Raw genomic sequence first — 20205 nt, forward strand, 5'->3', positions numbered from 1 at the left:
TTCCCAGCAAACACATGGTGGCTCTTAGGGAAAAGTGAAACTCACACATCAAGTTTCTAACATCAAAGGGGCCCTAAAGTCAAGGGCCCTTGACTGAAACAGCTATTGATTGTCCTGATGAACCCAACAAACATAACTTAATAGCATCCATGCCTAGCTGGAGAAGCACGACCCTGCAGAACAGCTGCCCCCTGCAGAACAGCTGCCTGTTGAACATTCAATAGAGAAAAGCATTTGGGAGCCTGAGACTCAGGGAGACCCACTAGTTCAAGGCCACTCTGGGTACACATGACAGAAAAAGCTAAGCCGCATAGCACATTATTGTACGTTATAGGCACATTTGGTGACAGACGGAAACACCCCTCCTGCCTACCTTTCTCTCCCCTTCAAAAGCTGACTTCCAAGGGCAGGGTTTTGTATCCTGGCCATGGAAAAATGGGCCTCTCCTTCCGTCCTCCTTTCCTTCTCCCCTTCCCAGAGGGATGGACAGACAGCAGGATTCTCACGGAGCTGACGGATTCTATCTGTGGTGCTATGGGCAGCCAGTGCTGCTAGTTGTCTCCATCAGGAAGTCTTTGGCTGAAAAGGGACAGAGATGAGAACCAGCAGCTTGTGCCCCTCCCCCAGCCTGGTTCTGATTCTGCCTCGGACCATGTTGAAGGGCTCCTAAAAGAGCCATCCTTGGATCATGAGAAATATCCCCTTTGGGAAAGGCTAGCCTAAGTGGTCTTCTGCCAAGGGTCTCTGGCTAACCATTTAGTCAGGACTTGGCTCATGTGACAGGGAGATGATGCACAGGGATAGCACAAGACTCTTGAAAACAAACTGTACCGCACTGTCTTAACTAGGTCACAGACTAATTGTGCAACCCTAACAGGTACAGTCATCCGCTAGGAGCTGGGAAAACCTTGGAGCAGCTGACTCAAAAGCAACGAAAATGCTAACCTGAGCTGCACCCACATTGAAAATGCAATTAAGGATAATAAACCAGCCAGAGCAGGCTTACGTTTTCTCAGAATTTCTAACTGCTTCTGGGACTGCAACTCAGAGCTTGCTCTTCTGCTGAGTCACATCTAAATACACCCCCCTCCCCCCCCAAAAAACAAAACCTCTGGGACAACGATAAACTATAAAAAATTGAGAACTATGAATCCTATAAGATGTCCCTCCAACAAGCAAACCCAGTGATGCCATTAAATCACTGACTGAGAAGGAATGTAGCAAGTCTCCTCCATGCCTTCATCCAGCTAGTACATACAAGGGCTCAGGTGGCCGGCACTCCTGGGCAGTGGAGAGATTATGTAAACAAAACCCTGCATCTAGAAGCTTACTCTCTAATTAGAAGGGTAGATGGTCTGTAAGTATGTGATGTCGGTGGCTGTGGGCTAGAAAGGAAAATCAAGCAGCAAAGGGCACAGAAAGGACACAAGGTGTGCTGTTGTACACACGCTGACTGGCACAGCTGCAATAAGAGCAGACTTGGTTTTTTTTTTTTAATTAAAATATAGTTACATCATTTCCCCTTCTCCCTTTCTTCTCTCCTACTCTCTCCTGCACCCCTTTCAAATGTATGGCCTCTTCTTTTTTTCTTAATATATATTATTGTTATATATAATATTTTTATTTTATATAGTTGTGTTTATATATTTGTTTTATTTATATTGTATATATAACACATATTAACATACAATTATACATATTAATGTCATATTATATATTTATAATATATTGTATATCATATCCATTATATAATAAAACACATTAATATATATAATACATCCTGCAGAGATTGTTTTGTGTTGCATCTCTATATATATGATTACAGGGCTGACCACTTAGTATTGGATAACCAGTTACGGGGCTCATCCCTCTGGAGGACTAAATTCCTCCGCTCTCAGTACTCTTTAGTTGCCTTTGTCTGGGGACGGGGCCCCATGAGATTTCCAAGTTAGTGTACATATTGCCATTATCCTTGAGAGGGTCTTGTTTAGGCAGCCATATTGGTGTTAGACCATGGGTATGGCTTCTTTGTCATTTGTAGGAGACACAATCTCACAACAGACTGTTTATTTCTCTGACTCTTAAGATCTTTCCACCCTTTCTTTCATAGCGTTTCTTGAGCCCTGGCTGCAGGAGTTGATTTGCATCTACAACCATGGTGGCTGGGCAGCCCACAACCAGTTATTCCCTGCATGTGGACCAGTTGTGCTCTTCTGTGATGGTCTCTTTCTTCTGCCGAGACAAGCTTCTTTGACGAGTGATGAGAGCTACATTTTGTGTTGATGTAAGGATAAGTAGTGAGAATGCAATTAGGGAGAATGCTGGTCTCAAAAGGTAGGGATTGAAGGTTCCCCTCCAAGATCCATGCCCTCACAAGCCCCAGGTAACTGACTAGCCTTTTAGTACCAGGTACCATTCCCTCCTGTTAGGTGAGCATTAAGCCCCAATAGATGACTGTTGGTTATCATCAAGATAGGAGTGCCACGTTGCACCTTTAGAGATATCTTAACAGCCTGGTCATTGATGAAGTTCATAGGTGTCACAGAGTGGGTAGGATCATTGGTTGCTCTCCTCCCTTGGCAGGTTACATAACATCTTTGTACCGTACTGTAAAAGATAATCCTCAGGGAGGACATGTTTAAGTCAGATCTAGCTTGCATCCTGCAAGTCCTGTGTCCAAAGTGCATGATGTCTTCAGTAATAGGGACTCACCTTTGACTCTGGGAGGCAACCAAAGGCAAGAGCAAAGCAGTATTTGTTTTGGAAGTCTCTTGGACACACCTAACCAACAACTTGAAAAGGGGTTTCTCATGCCTGGTACTGAAGTTTTTATTAGTTTATAGCTCTTGTTGGGAGTATTGCCAGCCCAAGAGGCTTAAAATACACATATTTGTGTGTGTTCATGTTTGTATTATATATAAAAATGTAGGTGAATAAGTAGCATGATTCTTTATGGTTTTTCAAACATCCCTAGTGTTATTCTTTCCCCTCCCTCCCACCTCTGTATTGTCCTCCCCTGCCCCACCATGTCACCCACTTCCCCTCCTATCACATACATCCTGCTACTCCCCTCTCTAGCACCCCTTCCCCAACCCCCACTGTCCCCCTTTACTCTCTGGCTTCTACAGTTACTCCAGGCTGTATACTCACAGCTGAGGATTCAAAGGCAGGAGCCACAAATGAAACATGCAGCTTTGTCTCTCTGTGCTGGGTTTCCTCACTGGAGAAAATCCTCTCTAGTTCCATTCATTTACCTGCAAAGATTGTTTTTCTTTACAGTCCAGTAATATACATTGTATATATGTACCCCATTTGCATGATCCATCATTGAAGGACATTTATTTCCACATTCTAACAATGGTGAGTAGGGTGGCTCTGAATGTGGTTGAGCAAGGGTCTGTGGAGTAGGATGTTGGGTCCTTTGGTCATGTGGTAAGGAGTGACAGGTGGATCGTATGGTAGACTTATTTTTAGCTTTGGGAGCACTCACCACACTGACTTCCAGAGTAGCTGCACCAGTTTACAATTCACCAACAGTAGATGGTTTTCCCGTATTCCCCTCCTCCCTCTCCTGACCAAGCCCACTCAGTCAGTCAACAGGTTCTCCAGCACGGGAATGAGGATTAAAAAGAAAAAGGACAGTTAGACAACATTGTAGCATGACCCTAGTCAATTCTGAGACTGAAGGCAAATTTAATTTTCCCAACCCACTTTTTATACCATTTTAATTACATGCAAGTATTAAGGGTGAGCAGTACAATAAGGAACTAAAGTCCCGTGATTACTCCCATGACAGCTGTTTAAAAGGGCTTGTCATAATGACCAAAATACTTGAGCCCACTTCCCAGTCCAAGCCCAAAATCTTGCCTGAAGCCTACTTCTTTTGTTGCACCCTAAGATTAAATTTCCTGCCTTCACCTACTTCCCTATTATAGCCTAAAGATAGATTCTTGCTGAAACTTACTTCCTTATCATGCCCAGATGTCAGATTCCTGCCTGAGCTTATGTCCCTGTCCCAGTGTCAGATTCCTGCCTGAAGCCCATTTCCTTGTCCTTGGCCAATGTCAGACTCCTGCCAAGTGGCACCCCAAAAGACTCTCCACACCCTCCTCCCCCTCCTATCCTCCTCCCCTTCCTTCTCTCCTTCCCCCTCCACCCCATCCTGCACAGCATTTATTTGTTGTCAGTTGTAAACTTCAAAGCTGCTTTGACATGTATTGTTCTAAATGCTAGGGATAATGAACACTTTTTTGAGACATTTTGTAGTCGTTTTTATTTCTTCTTTTGGGAACTCTCTGTTCAGCTCGATAGTCTTTTGGAATGATGGGCTTGTTTTCTTGACTCTGTGTTTTGAGGGGTTTTTTTCTTGCTTGTTTGTTTTGTTAAGATTTATTATTTTATGTATGTATGTATGTATGTATGTATGTATGTATGTATACAAGTACACTGTCTTCAGACACACCAGAATAGGGCATTGGATCTCATTACAGAGATTTGTGAGCCACCATGTGCTTGCTTGGAATTGAACTCAGGACCTCTTAGAAGAGCAGCCAGTGACCTTAACCGCCGACCCAACTCTCCATCCCTCGATATCAATCCTCTATCAGATCTACAGCTGGCATGGATTCACTCTTGCTTTTTGGACTTTCACTTCAATCTGATGTTTCCTTCGGTGTGCAGAAACTTCTAAGTTCTATGAGGTCCCATTTGCCAACTGTTAGACCTATTTCCTGGGCAAATGGAGTCCTATTCAGACAGCCCTTTCCCACTTCAATATCTTGTAGGGTACTGCCCGCGTTTTCTTCTAACAGTCTCTGTGTTTTAGGTTTTACATGGAGGTCTTTGATTCATCTGGAGTTAATTTCTGTGTGGGGTGATAGATACAGGTCTAATTTCATCCTATTACATGTGGCTTCCCCAGCAGCATTTGTTAAGATTCTGTCTTCTCTGCAGGGTATGATTTTTTTTATATATCTTTGTGAAATATCAGATGGCTATATTTATAATGTGTACACACACTGGGGTCTTCTACTTTGCTCCAGTGGTCCGCATGTCCATTTTTGTGCCAGTGCCAAATTGTTTGTATTACTATGGCTCTGTGGTATATCTTCACTACCACACCATTTGTATTACAGTGGCTCTATAATATGTCTCAAAATCTGTAATCATTCCTCCAGCATTGTCCTTTTTGCTCTGGGCTGCTTTGGCTTATCCAGGCTCTTTTATGGCTCCAAATGAATTTTAGGATACTTTTTCCCGATTTCTGGGAGGGATGAGATGGGGATTTTGATTGGGTTTGTACTGAATCTGTAAATAGCTTTTGGTTGTATGGTCATTTTCACAATATTAATTCTTCCAATCCATAAGTATGAGATATCTTTTCATCTCCATTTTCTGGTGTCTTTGTCAATCCCTCTCTTCAGAGCTTTTAAAGTTTTCATAGTAGAGGTCTTCCCAGCTCCTTGGTTCAGTTTGTTTCTAGATGTTTTCTTTTCTTTGAGACTATCGTGAATGAGAATGTGCCCTCAGTCCTTTTCTCAGCATGTTGGCTGGCAGATAGAAAAGCTACTAATGTTTCCAAGTTGATTCTGTATCCTGATACTTTGCTCAAATTGTTTCTAGAAATGTCCTGGTAGACTTTTGGCCATCTCTCATCTACATTATCATATCATCTGTGTGCAGGCTGGTTTTATGTCTACTTCACTGAGAAGTCATTTGAGAAGAGGGAGCCTCCGCTGAGAAAATATCTCCAGGAGACCGGGCAGTAGGCAAGCTGATAGAACATTTTCTTAATTCGTAATCAATGGGAGAAAGCCCACCCCACTGTGGGTGATAGCACCTGGGCACGTGGTCCTGGGTTCTTTAAGAATGCAGGCTCAGTAGTCCATAAGGAGCAAACTCCTCCATGGCCTCTGCATCGGGTTCCTGCCAGGTTGGAGTTCTGGCCTTGGCTTCCTTCAGTGGGCTTTTGATTCAGGAGAGGTAAGCTAAATAAACCCTTTCCTCTCCACGTTGCTCTGGGTTATGGTGTCTCATCACAGCAGTTGTGATCCTAACGAAAGCAGAAACTGGTACGAGGTTCGTGGGCTATTGCTGTGACAGACTTGAATGTCTCACGGAGGATGTGGAAGGACTTTGAGTGCTCACATTGGTAAGCTGGCGTGAGAACTTGGAAGATATAAGAGGATAAAGATGAGAGCAGGCTAGATGGAGGAGGTCTGGATTGTGAAATGTCCAAGGGAAGCAAAGACTCTTATCCGGGCCACTGTATATTTTGAATTAAGAATCTATGGTGTGGGTCAGCTGGGCCTGAGAACTGCGGTTAACAAAAGCAGCACCAATGACATAGCCCTGGCTTTACTGGGACAATTGAGGCTGATCGGCTGGAGCTGAGACGTTACTGGTGACTAAGAAGAGACCAGCATTGGGGCTGGAAAGACATCTCTGCTCTTCCAGAGGGTCTGGCTTCATTTCCCAGCTCCCACATCAGGTGGCTCGAAACCTTCTGGAACTCGTTTCAAGGGATCTGATTCCCTCTGACATTGACCAGCACCTGCATACATGTGGTGCACAGCACGCACGGCACGTACGGCACGCACGGCACGCACAGCCCGCACAGCACGCACAGCACACAGACCAGGATCAATGATGTGAAATCTGGGAAGACTTCCTCAGGGTCAGCACACACAGAAAGCTGTGCTCCAGAGGCAGCCAAGTGCTGGTAGTCAAACCTGGTTCTGTAAAAGCCTCCCAGGTGATACAGGTTTTGAAGGCACGAAGGGGTCATGGAGAGCAGCTAAAGTCCGGAAGAGAGCCCAGGAGAGGCTGTTGATGCAAGTGCAGCCCACCTGCAACAGAAGAATCCCTCAGATCTTGGAGACACAATAGCATGGCATGACCACTAAGAACAGTAACACCTTGACACAGAGCCAGCCTAAGCCTGGGAGACACGGGGTGCTGTGGAGAGAAGGAGCTGAGAAGTGACCCAGACCCTTTGGAAGAGATCAGAACACCAAAAGTGACTCCCAGGCATTGGGTGATTAAGTTATTGACTCTGTTGCTGCCTCCTGGATGCTGGGATTAGAGGCGCACAGCACCACACCCAGCCTTTTGATTTTTTTTTTCCTTTCTTCTCCTGGTTTATATGTATTTATTTTATTTATTCAGTGCCAACTTGCACAGAGGACTACACCACCATCACGTGTACAAACCAGAAACGGCACCTGGCACCCGCTGTCACCAGATTTATTTAAAGCTGAAGAAGACACTACAAGAGGATTTCTTGCCTTTGTAGTGGCCACAGAGCTCCTGGCGATGTGACCTCCAGAGACCAACGTGTCTTTTCTTTTGAGAACAGGAACAACAGAATCTTAAGCAGGTCTGACATTGGATTGCTTCCACTCGGTAAGGTTAAAACTCATGGGCACTTGTTACAGAGCAGCTTGAAATAAACCTTGGTGGTACCTGCGATGGTGCAACACACATTAAGCACTTGCCCATCTCATCTTACAATCTTTACCGTGAAAAATAGCCGTATTTTGGTTCCAAAAACTGCTTGCCCTTCCTGTCCTGAGGGCTGGGGGCATACTTCTCCCCCAATCCCTTCAGCCCTGGGAGTTTCTCTTGCTCCTCACTATACCCTCTCCATGTAGGTGACAACAGCTGATTGGCCTCTGTTGGTCCCGTGAGCTCCTGGCTTTCTCTGTCTTCCGCATCCTGGGTCGTGGGGTCAAGGCTCTCCGCCCTACTTCCCAAGGTTTCGTGGGCTTCCTGGAGCTGGTTCTGTCTGAGAGGGAGCTGCTGTTAGTGTCTGTGACCCCAGTGAACACTGCACTGACTCGTCCACTCGAAGGCTCACCTGGACGCCCACCTCCTTGGTGTGGGCCCTGTGTAGCCATAGAGACTCGGGTTGGGGTTCATCGGAGTAGAAACGGCCTGAAGCTGAGCCCTGTTGTAAGGGTCCATATAGGGCTGAGAGACATGTTGCTGGCACCATAAGCCCAGCTAGGAAAATGGGAGTTCCTGTTTTGTGGCTACTTTTGCTGTTGGCCTTGCTTTTTGTTTGTTTTGTTTTGTTTTTCGAGACAGGGTTTCTCTGTGTAGCCCTGGTTGTCCTGGAACTCACTCTGTAGACCAGGCTGGTCTGGAACTCAGAAATCTGCCTGCCCTTGCCTCTGCCTCCTGAGTGCTGGGATTAAAAGCATGTGCCACCACCACCGGGCCCTTTTTTTTTTTTTTCTAAGTAAGTACTTAAAGTAACTCATCTCCCTCATACGGCTGCTTTTAGAGTGTTCCAAGGTATGGTTTTTCAATTCTAGAAAATTTTTTTTTCTTGATTTCTTTGACCCCATACATCATTATAAGTTTATTTCCATGAGTTTGAGTCCCTACCCAGAGATTTTTTTTCTGTTGGTCTTATTACATTGTGTTCAGGTAATATACACTGAGTGATTTCAATTTTTTTCTACACTTATTAAGATTTGTGTCCCAGGATGTGGCTCATTTAAGGCCACTCCCATGGGCTGCTGGGTAGAATGTCTAGTGCTTGGTGTTTGAGTAAAATATTCTGTAGGAGATGTATTAAGTGTATTTGCTGTATGCTGTCATTTGGTTCTTATGATTCTGGTTTTGTTCAGATGGCCTGTCTGTCTATTGGGACAGTGGAGGACTGGCCTTACCTCCTGCTACTGAGAGGGTGGGAGTCTGTATCTTTAATCCCAACAGTGTAGTTTTTGTGAAGTTCTATGCATCAGAGCTTGGTGCACTAATGTTTAGGGCTGTAATGTCTCTTTAACTGTTCCTGTGGTTAGCATGACGTGTGGTTCTTTGTCTCTTCTGATGAGTTTTCATGTGAAGTCCACGCGGTCAGACGTGAGCATAACACCGCCTGCCCACCTTCCCATTCGTTCGATTGGAAAACTGTTCTCTATTCTTTCACTTTACGATGATCCCTGGCTTTTTTCTTTCTTTTTCCTTTTAGAAACTTTAACAAGTAAACATATCTGTTAGTGTTAATGGTTGGGAAGATGTAAATGACTGGGCCAGCCAGACCCATGCGCTCAGTACTCCTCCCCTTCTTCTGCCTCTGCTCCCACGGAATCCACGCCCACCTCTTCATAATCCTTCTCCAGCGCTGCCAGGTCCTCCCGGGCCTCGGAGAACTCCCCTTCCTCCATGCCTTCTCCCACGTACCAATGCACAAAGGCCCGCTTGGCGTACATGAGGTCAAATTTGTGGTCCAGGTGGGCCCAGGACTCTGCAATGGCAGTGGTATTGCTCAGCATGCACACGGCCCGCTGCACCTTGGCCAGGTCTCCCCCAGGGACCACAGTAGAAGGCTGATAGTTAATACCCACCTTAAATCCAGTCCAGCACCAATCTACAAGCTTGGTCTTGATGGTGGCAACAGTGCATTGACATCTTTGGGAACCACATCCCCCTGTACAACATGCAGCAGGCCGTGTATTTGCTGTGACGAAAGTCACACTTGACCATCTGATTGGCTGGCTCGAAGCAAGCATTGGTGATCTCTGCCACTGATCTCTGCTCATGGTATGCCTTCTCAGCAGAGATGACTGGGGCATAGGTTGCCAGTGGGAAGTGGATGTGAGGATATGGCACCAGGTTAGTCTGGAATTCTGTTAAGTCCACATTCGGGGCGCCATCAAACCTCAGGGGGGCTGTGATGGATGACACAATCTGCCCAATCAGACGATTGAGGTTGGTGTATGTGGGACGTTCAATATCCAGGCTGCACAGGCAGATGTCGTAGATGGCTTCATTATCCACCATGAAAGCACAGTCGGAATGTTCCAGTGTTGTGTGCGTGGTCAGGATGGAGTTGTAAGGCTCCACGACAGCTGTAGAAACCTGTGGGGCTGGGTAAATGGCAAACTCCAGCTTGGACTTCTTGCCATAATCCGCTGAGAGCTGCTTCATCAGCAGAGATGCAAACACAGACCCTGTGCTACCTCCAAAGCTGTGGAAGATGAGGAAGCCCTGAAGTCCCGTGCACAGATCGGCCAGTTTTCAGATCCTGTCCAGGACCAGGTCAACAATCTTCTTGCCAATTGTATAACGACCTCTGGCTTAATTGTTGCCAGCATCTTCCTTCCCAGTGATCCGCTGCTTTGGGTGGAAAAGCTGCCAGTAGGTTCCAGTGTGCACTTCATCAACCACAGTTGGCTCCAGGTCCACAAACACTGCTGGGGCACATGCGTGCCAGCTGCAGTCTCACTGAAGAATGTGTTGAATGAGTCGTCTCCCTGATGCCGCCAATGGTTTTGTCGCTTGGCATTTGACCATCATGCTGAATGCCATGTTCAAGGTAGTAGAGTTCCCAGCAGGCATTGCCAATCTGGACACCTGCCTGCCCCATGTGGATAGGGATATACTCATGCATGCTGAACTCCTAGCAGAGCACCTCAACCGATCCTCAGCGCTGCTCCTCAACTGCCGCTTGTGCGCCCCATCCCGGATTTTTAAAGCATCGTAATATGGGTTTATCGTAGACAGCAGAAAGAGGAAATTCTTTTAAGTTTGAAATTTATTAATTTACTTATTTAGGGGCCAAGGTCTCTCTCTAGCCCTGACTCTCCTGGAACTCACTCTCTTGACCAAGCTGGCTTCTAACTCACAGGGTACCTGCCTCTGTTTCCCAAGTACTGGATCTAAAGGCACATGCCATCGTGCCCAGTTTCTTTCTTTTATGTGTATGGGTGTTTTGCTTCCATGTATGTCTGTAGCCCACATGTGTGCAGTGCCCACGGATGTCAGAAGAGGCTGTCAGATCCCCTGTAAGTGGAGTTAGTTATCAGCCATCATGTGGGTCCTCTGGAAAAAAAATCAATGCTCTTAACCTCTTGGCCATCTTTCTAGGCCCAGATTTTATTTCTTGATCTATTCAGCCAGCCTCTGTGCCCTTCCCCCAACCTTGAGCAGGCTGGCTTGGACCTGGCTTGCCACAGTTGTGAGTCCACCTAGGGTGGAGTCTTCCAACCTAGGTAAAGTCTATTGTCCTTTCCTCCAAGACACCACTACCTGCTGAGAGGCTGAACCTGTTCTGACTCTGTCCTGGACAAAGCAGTGATCCTGACAATGAAGCAATGAGATCCTGGCGTGGTGGGGGATGGGCCCCCACCTTACTCCCCACCCTGCCTTTATAAGCTCAGACTCTCAAGTAAACATTGGCCTTGATCAGAGAACTTGACTGGCTCTTTATGTCACTCAAAGCCTTTCTTTCCCATACAAGACCCCATCTTCTTTTCAGGAACCCATAACCCATGGGCTACTACTACAAGCGGCTACAAGCCTCTGCCTTTTGATTAGAGTGTTAAGGCCATTACTATTTAAAGTTACTTTGGAAGGTTGTGCATTGAGTGCATTTCATTGTCTTTTTGCTGTTTGTGTTTTGTTTTGTTTCCTAGACAGGGTTTCTCCGTGTTGCCTTGGCTGTCCTAGAACTTACTTGTGGACCAGGCTGGCCTTGAACTCAGAAATCTGCCTGCCTCTGCCTCCCGAGTGCTGGGATTCAGTGGGATCCAACCACCATGCCCGGCACTGTTTATGTTCTTAGTCATACTTTGTTTTGGTGGTTACATCTTTGTTTTCTTTCTACAGCACCTTGGCTATACTTATTCCTCTCTTCAGGCTGGAGAATTGCTTCCAATATTCTGGGTATGGATTCTTTTAAGCTTTTTTTTACCATTTTTTTTTCCTTTCTCTAACTATGGCAGATAGTTTTGCTAGGTACAACAGTCCAAGCTAGTAGCTGTGGTCTCTTATAACGTGGAATGCATTGCTTCAAGATCTTCTAGCTTTCAACATTTCTATTAAGAAGCCAGATGTTTGGCTAGAGAGATGGCTCAGCGGTTAAGAGCACTGACTGCACTTCCAAAGGTCCTGAGTTCAATTCCCAGCAACCACATGGTGGCTCACAACCATCTGTAATGAGATCTGATGCCCTCTTCTGGCCTGTAGGCATACATGCAGACAGAACACTGTATTCATAATAAATCTTTTAAAAGATGTTGCCAGACAGTGGTGGCACACACCTTTAATCCCAGCTCTCAGGAGGCAGAAGCAGATCTCTGTAAGTTTAAAGACAGACTGGTCTATAGAGTGAATCCCAGGATAGCCATCTCTACACAGAAAAACCCTGTCTCAAAAACCAAACAAAAGCAGCGGTGGCGTATGTCTTTAATCCCAGCACTTGGGAGGCTCTGCAGGTGGATTTCTGAGTTCAAGGACAGCCTGGTTTACAGAGTGAGTTCCAGGACAGCCAGGGCTATATAGAGTAAACCCTGTCTCAAAAAACCAAGTTATTCTTTTTTATATGACTTACATTTTTTTCCCTAGCCATTTTCAATACTCTGTTGTCTACATAGTGTTTTAACTGTGAAATGCCCTGGGGAGTTTTTCTGGTCTCACGTAGTTGATGTGATGTTCTATGCACTCCTTGCATCTGTATGGGTATGTCTTCTGTTAGTTTGAGGAAGTCTTTTATGAACCTGTTGAAAATCTGTTTATTCCATTGACTTAGAACTCTTCTACTTCATCCATACCTATAATCTGAAGATCTAGTCTTTGCATGGCATTCCATAGTTCCTGCATATCCCAGCCCCGCCTCACCCCACCAAGTATGTGTTTCATAATCTTTGTTTGTGTGGTCTGATTCTTCTACTGGATCTTCAAGTCCTAATAGTCTATCTTCTATTTGATCCACTCTACTTGTAAGGGCTTCCCTTGATTTTTCTAGTTGGGGTATTTTAATTCCATCTTCATCCCAGCCTATGTGCTCATCGATATTTCTCTTTATTGGATTCTGTTTTCAAATTCTAGATTGTCATTTCATTCAGAATTATGTTTGTGTTTTCTTGGGCATCATTTCAATGTTTTTTTTTAAAAAATATTTTAAGATCATGTAAGACCTATTTTTTTAAGATTTATTTTATTTATATGAGTACACTGTAGCTATCTTCAGACACACCAGAAGAGGACATCAGATCTCATTACAGATAGTTGTGAGCCACCGTGTGGTTTCTGGATTTGAACTCAGAACCTTTGGAAGAGCAGTCAGTGCTCTTACCCACTGAGCCATCTCTCCAGCTCTCAATGTTTATTCTTTTATTACATTTTCTTTAAGTTCATTGAACTCCTTGTGTTATCTTTGCACTCCTTGACTTCTTTGAAGCTTATGAGTATTCTTTTAGGTTCTGTGCTCTTGGGTTCATCTAGGTAATTCTACAGGATTGGGGGATTGGGGGAGGGGCACATACTGTCTTGATCTTTTATAGTGTTTGTTTTTTCAATGACGCCTGGGCATGCAGACATCTTTTGTTTGTTCTGTGTCAGTTATGGAGTCACCAGGCTGGGCTGCAGTGTAAGATGTATTGGCTCCCATTAGTCCTGGAGGTTGGTTGTGACACAGGCCAAAGTTGTGTGGTGGAAGGTGGGGCTGGGCTGGGCTGGGCTGGGCTGGGCTGGGCTGGGCGGGTAGGCAGGATATGTGTCATGGCCAAATCCTGGCAGTTGGGTATGATGATATGGGTAGAGCAGACCCAGGCTCTACCTGGGAATCTGAGAGCATATGCATAGGATTGAATCAGAGAGATACATCAAGCTTGGCCATAGCTCAAGATGTGCCGGTAGGACTGGGTTTGGAGGTTAGATACGCCAGCGTGGTATGAAGTCAAGTGGTAGGAGGGGAGCCTGTGCTGGCAGGTACAATGTGCCTCCTGGTCAAAAGCTGAGTGTTGGGGACTGTCCAGACTAGGCCAGGTACTGGATATGGGCCCCAGACTAGATCTGGGGTTTGGGGATGGTGTGTGGAGGGGAAGATCAGGTGATGGGCTCACCAGGCTAGGCCCTGGTGCAAGATTAATAAAGAGAGGGACAGTAACACACCTCTGTCCCTGGAACTTCCCAGGCAGTGGGTAAAGCCAGGAAATCAGTCAGGGCCAGAGTGCAGGAGCCATGTGATGTAGACTGAGGAGTGGGGGAGAGGGATGTGCCCCTCCCAGGCTTCTGTGCATTAGCAGGAGAGTCGGTTAGATGCTGTGCTCAAGGGGTGAGGCAGTCTAACAGTTTTAGAGCATCAGCCTGTGGGCTGCAGAGATGATGCAGCAGTTAAGAGTGCGTGCTGCTCTTACAGAAGGCCTGGGTTCAGTTCCCAACAACCATATCAGGTAGTTTACAACTGCCTGTCATGCCAGCAACTCCAGGGCACCTAACGCCTCTTCTGCCTTCTCAGGAGCAAGACATACACACACACACACATACACACACATACACACACACACACACACACACACACACACACTCTCTCTCACACACACACATACACACACACACACTCACACACTCTCTCTCACACACACAAACACACACACACAGTCTCTCTCTCTCTCTCTCTCACACACACACATACACATACATACACACTCTCTCTCGTTCACTCACACACATACACACACACTCTCTCACTCACTCACTCACACACAAACACATACACTCACACACACACACACACACTCACACTCTCACACAAATTTATAAATAATATTTTATTAATAATCTTTAAAAATTAAAAAGGGCTCAATCTGCCTGGGCGTGGAAGTTCATACCTATAATCCTGGCACTTGGGAGGCTGAAGCAGACAAATGGCTGAGTGCTAGATTATGATGGTGCATTTTAGTTGTGAATTGAGGATAAGGGAGCAGCAGGGAGTCTGTCAGGGTGGTGGTCAAATCCCTAAGGGCAAGCTGCAACTTACAGTGGCCAAAGCTAGGGAGGTGGTGAGAGGCTGATTCTTGCTATTGCCACAGAACCTACAGACGGATCAGGCGTGGATTCTAGAGAAGGAATAGAATGCTTACCCAAGGCTAGAGAAGGGAGGCTTTGGCTCCTGATCCCAGGCTTTGACTTCCTGATGAATAGGTTTGTTTGGGGCTTAGGGACAAAGCAGACTGCTCTTGGCAAACCTGGAAAGTGGATGTAAATCAGGCTGGCCTTTGGGGGTAGAAGGCTGCCCACATAGAACTGTTTCAAGCAAGAGTCTGGGTTGGTGAGAAAGGATAGAAAGTGAGCCCAGAGCTACAGCAGAAAGCCCTGACCATCAAGATAAGATGTTCTGGGCTGGCTGGGCAGTGGTGGCACACGCCTTTAATCCCAGCACTTGGGAGGCAGAGGCAGGCAGATTTCTGAGTTCAAGGCCAGCCTGGTCTACAGAGTGAGTTCCAGGACAACCAGGGCTACACAGAAAAACCGTGTCTCAAAAAAGAAAATAAAGATGTTCTGGGCTGGAGAGATGGCTCAGTGGTTAAGAGCACTGACTGCTTTTCCAGAGTTGCTGAGTTCAAATCCAGCAACCACATGATGGCTCACAACCATCTGTAATGAGATCTGACCTCTTCCAGTGTGTCTGAAGAGAACTACAGTGTACTTACATATAACAATAAGTCTTAAAAAAAAAAAGATGTTCTAATGTGGAAAGATTACTTAGTATAGACAGTCAGTGTTTCTATCTGTTCTGGGAAGAATGAACAGTCCTGGCAGGACAGATTTCTAAAGATATATTTGCACACATAATCTATCAGACTATTGAAACAATGAACTCTCCAAAATTGGAATATTCAGTTGTCTCTTGCTAGAAGGAAAAGCTGAAGGCTGACACTGGCCTGAGGGATGGTGTGGTGGGGAGGGGAGTTTGTCTCCGAGAGACAGAATTACAGCTTATCCACTATCTTAAAAGAGAGACTGGAGCCCAAGCAACGATAATGAATAGGACTACTTCTTTCTTAGTTAGGGTTTTACTGCTGTGAACAGACACAATGACCAAGGCAAGTCTTATAAAGGGCAACATTTAATTGGAGCTGGCTTACAGGTCCAGAGGTTCAGTCCATTATCATCTAGGCAGACATGGTACATAAAGAGCTGAGAGTTCTACATTTTCATCTGAAGGCTGCTAGCAGAATACTGGCTTCTAGGCAGCTAGGATGAGGGTCTTAAAGCCCACACTCATAGTCACACACCTACTCCAACAGGGCCACACCTAATAGTGCCACTCCCTTGAACATATATGTAAATGATCACACCACCTTACTGAAACTGTTTATTATATATGTTATATACCTCTGGACCCTTACTTAAGCCAGAACCTCAAGTTAGAACCTAGAAAATAGATTTGGGAGAGAGGCTGGGTGGTCACTGGACTTTTGATTTGTTCATCTGTCCCTTTTCTGGTTTTCAGTATTAATTTGTCCTTCAGCAGGCTTTTGAAAGTAGATGGCTGAGGCTGGTCTATTAGAGGAGTCTCAGGGCCTAAACAGACCCTAACTCAAGTAACAAATGGTTCAAATAGGACAAATACTATAAAAACTTACTAAGGGGGATTGGAGAGCATGGACTGCTCTTGCAGAAAACCTGAATTCAGGCCGGGGCAGTGATGGCACATGCCATAATACCAGCACTCCGGAGGCAGAAGCAGGAGGATTTCTGAGTTTGAGGCCAGCCTGGTCTACAGAGTGAGTTTCCAGAACAGCCAGGGCTACACAGAGAAACCCTGTCTCACAAAAACAAACAAACAAACAAACAAACAAAAAACCCTGAATTCAGTACTCACACCGAGAAGCTAACAGCTGTGAGTAACTCCAGGGGAATCCAATATTCCTGGCTTCCATGGGCACTGCACAAACATGCACACATTCACACATAAAGATAAATCTGGCTTTGGAATAGTGGCTCAGAGGTTAAGCTCCCTGACAGCTCTTCCAGAGGACCTAGGTTTGAATTCCAGCATCTGATGATGGCTAGCAACTGTCATTAACTTTAGTTGCAAGGCACCCGACACCCTCTCCTGACCTCTGGACACTAGGCATACATGCGATAAACAAACATGCATGCAAAACTCATATACATGAAAATTAAGCATACACTAAGTACCACGCATCACGTTAAAGACCCGTAATTCAGTGTTCTCATTTAGGTCTCACGGTAACCTGTGAATTGTGTACTAATGGCCCTGTGTGGGAGTAAGCAGCTCATGAGAAGGCAAAGCTGAGAAGCCGTAGAAGGAAGCCTGAGGTTCAAGCCTGGGCTCAGCTCTGAAGCATGCATGCATGAGCAAGAGTCAGAACTGCCCGGTGCACCATCTCAGTCGCAGCTTGAGCTAGTGAGAGGTTCAGGGAAGGCAGCTATGGGAGCGGTAAACCCAGGGGAGTAGTCTAAATGAACAGACATCAGTCTGCCATTTAAGTTAGACATGAAAACGAGGCTTGGGATAGAGTTTAAAGATGAGAAGCACGAGCAGAATCCCATCCCCTGGCCGGCCGCAGCACACGGGCAGGTCTGCTTCCTGGCCGGCCACAGCACACGGGCAGGTCTGCTTCCTTGCCGCAGACCCTCTGGGCCCCTTTGTCTGCGTGGAACGGACTGGAGTGCCGTGGCACTTCCTGAGCTTCATGGCACCCGGATGCGGCATCATAGCAGGCAAAGTGGATGATGCAATCCCACTTCTTTCCCCAGGAATCCTATGACTACCAGATACAGGGACAACACCCCAAAAGCCACTCCTGCCCGATTTAAGGAGACCTCCTCAGGCTGCAGAGAAAGGAGCCCCACAAGTTCAAGCTTGACAAGCAAACCTCCGGATTCAATTACTTTTGTTTCTATTTATCAATCAGCAAGGGCTGGGCTGGTTCACAGAACAACAACAACAACAACAAACCCTCCCAGAGTGTTTAAAAGGAGCCCTACCCAGACACCTTCTAACTTGTGAGCACCCCTGTTGTAGGCTTCTGTGATATCACCTTAAGCAACGAAGTCTTCCTCTTGGAGTAGTTTAGAGCAAGAGTGGACCCAAATGTACATTCTCTACTTCTCCCTGTAGCTCCCATCCTTGTAGTCTGTGGTCTGTCTGAAGTCTATCCCGAACAAATGGCCTTGCTCTATATTTATTGAACAGCACAGAAAATATGGTATGGGAAAATAACAAAAATATCTTTTATAGAAATCTTTAAATGGGGGGTAGGGTGCTGGAGAGATGGCTTGGGGGTTAAGAGTAGTTAATGCTCTTCCAAAGGAGATGAGTTCAATTCTCAGGACTCACATGTTGGCTCCCAAAGACCTGGGACTCCAGGATGATGGATCTGATCACCCTTCTGGCCTCTACAGTACACATGATACACAAAACTCACATGTAAAAGAAAAAAATTTTTTAAGACAGGGTTTCTCTGTATAGCCCTGGCTACCTGGAACTAACTCTGTAGACCAGGCTGGCCTCGAACTCAGAAATCTGCCTGTCTCTGCCTCCCAAGTGCTGGGATTAAAGGCGTGTGTCACCACCGCCCGGCAAAGAATTTTTAAAAATTAAAAACATGTATTTATGTTTGTGTGTATGCCACATGTGTGCAATGCCCACTTAAGCCAGAAGAGGGCGTTAGATTCCTGGAGCCGGAGTTACAGGTGGCTATGAGTGCCCGATGTGAGTGCTAGAAGCCGGTTCTCTTGAAGTGCAGCAAGTGCTCTTAGCTGCTGAGCCCCAAAATTACTCGAGCCCCAAAATTATTTTTGCTGGTGTGGTGGCACACATCTTTAAACCAAGCACTTGGGAGGCAGAGACAAGTGAATCTCTTGAGCTTAAGGCCAGCCTGGTCTACATAGTGAGTTCCAGGATATCCAGGAATATGTTGAAAGATCCTGCCTCAAAACAAAACAAAAATAGTTGTTTTCAACCTACTGGCTGCTTTCAGCAACTCTCTCTCTCTCTCTCTCTCTCTCTCTCTCACATACACACACACACACACACACACCATTCTGGGTCAGGGTCATGGGGGCCTGAGTCCTTAAATCCTGAATAAAGGATTTAAGATTAATGATAGGCACTTAGCTTAGGTTTAAAAGCTGACTGCATGAGAAACGCAAGGTATAAGGTTGGTTATATTGTTCTCCTACAGGCAGCTTAGACTAAAACAGGCTGTGCACACAGTAGGACAGCAGCATACTGGGTACAGCTTTAGATTTCCAGGCATATGATTACTTGGCTGTGAGATCCAAAGTTCAGTGTCTTTAAAGGGGAGAGAGTCACTGGAAAGCTTTGTGCAGAGATTGATGCTTGCCTTGTACTCTTATTAAAGTGCACTGCGCTATCACAACTGAACACACAGTCCTGGTCAGTTCACCCAGGGTCGACTGGATTGGCAGGCACAGGGCCTTTGTATCTATCTCCTCATTCAAAAGGAACTTTGAGCTAGGTGTGGTGGTGCACATGTCTAACCTTGGCACTTAGAAAGCAGGAGACACTTGCAGGCTATATAGATCCTGTCTCAGACAGAAAGAAGGTGGGTCCACCAAGATTGACAGGCAAGTGACTGGGAGTCAGTACCAATGAGGTCATCCAGAACTCAGCCCTCCCTATTCCATGGTTAGTGGTCTCTACGCTGGATGCTGATCACGTGGACCACAAACAGGCCTGAGGTGAAGTGACTGAAATGAATTACTGTTCTTGACCCGTCTGTGTAGGGCGAGAGCCTACGCTGGCTTTGGCTTTAAAATAAGAGTGGGAACTGAAAGGGTGAAATGAAGACATGAAAGGTTCAGGCTGCCTGGTGACTGGAATCCACTGTGTCCTGAATTACACCATAGCATCCGTGTTAAACGTTCTCTTGGAGAGGGTGACAACCTAAGGGGTAGCACTACACAGGCTTTTAACTCAGAATGTGCAGTTGTTGGTTTTTATTTTTGCTTTTAAAACACCACTTGACTCATGATCCTCTTTGATTCCTTAGACAATGGGCCACAGTGCAAATTACATGTCATGCGTTGCCTAATGACAGCAAGTCTTCTGAGAATCCACGTCTCTGGACGATTTCATCACCATGGGCTTACAGAACTAGATGGGACAGGCCAGTCCGTCCCTGTTACCTCTTGGTGCAGCCAAGAAGCAGGGAAATAAGCTGCATCAGGTGCTGCCAACAGAGCTGTTACATTTCTAAAAGACACTAACCAATCAAAGCTGTGCTGTACGTTTTCATATAGGAGTGCTTTGCCTGTATGTATCTGTGGGCAATACTTGCTGTCTGATGCCTGAAGAAGCCACTAGACCCTTGAAACTGGAGTTAAGATTGTTGGGACTTTGAAAAGTGGGTGCTGGGTAGCAAATCCACTCCTCCAGATCAGAAGCCAGTGCTCTTAACCACTGAGCCATCT

The 20205-nt window shown here is 45.9% G+C and overlaps 2 pseudogenes; both read right to left on the reverse strand.

Annotated features, from left to right (window-relative positions):
• On the reverse strand, positions 7234 to 8054 carry Gm18015 (predicted gene, 18015; annotated as a pseudogene).
• Positions 9063 to 10402, reverse strand: Gm5366 (predicted gene 5366; annotated as a pseudogene).

Source organism: Mus musculus, chromosome 9 (assembly GCF_000001635.26).
Source record: "Mus musculus strain C57BL/6J chromosome 9, GRCm38.p6 C57BL/6J".
Classification (NCBI taxonomy): Eukaryota; Metazoa; Chordata; class Mammalia; order Rodentia; family Muridae; genus Mus; species Mus musculus.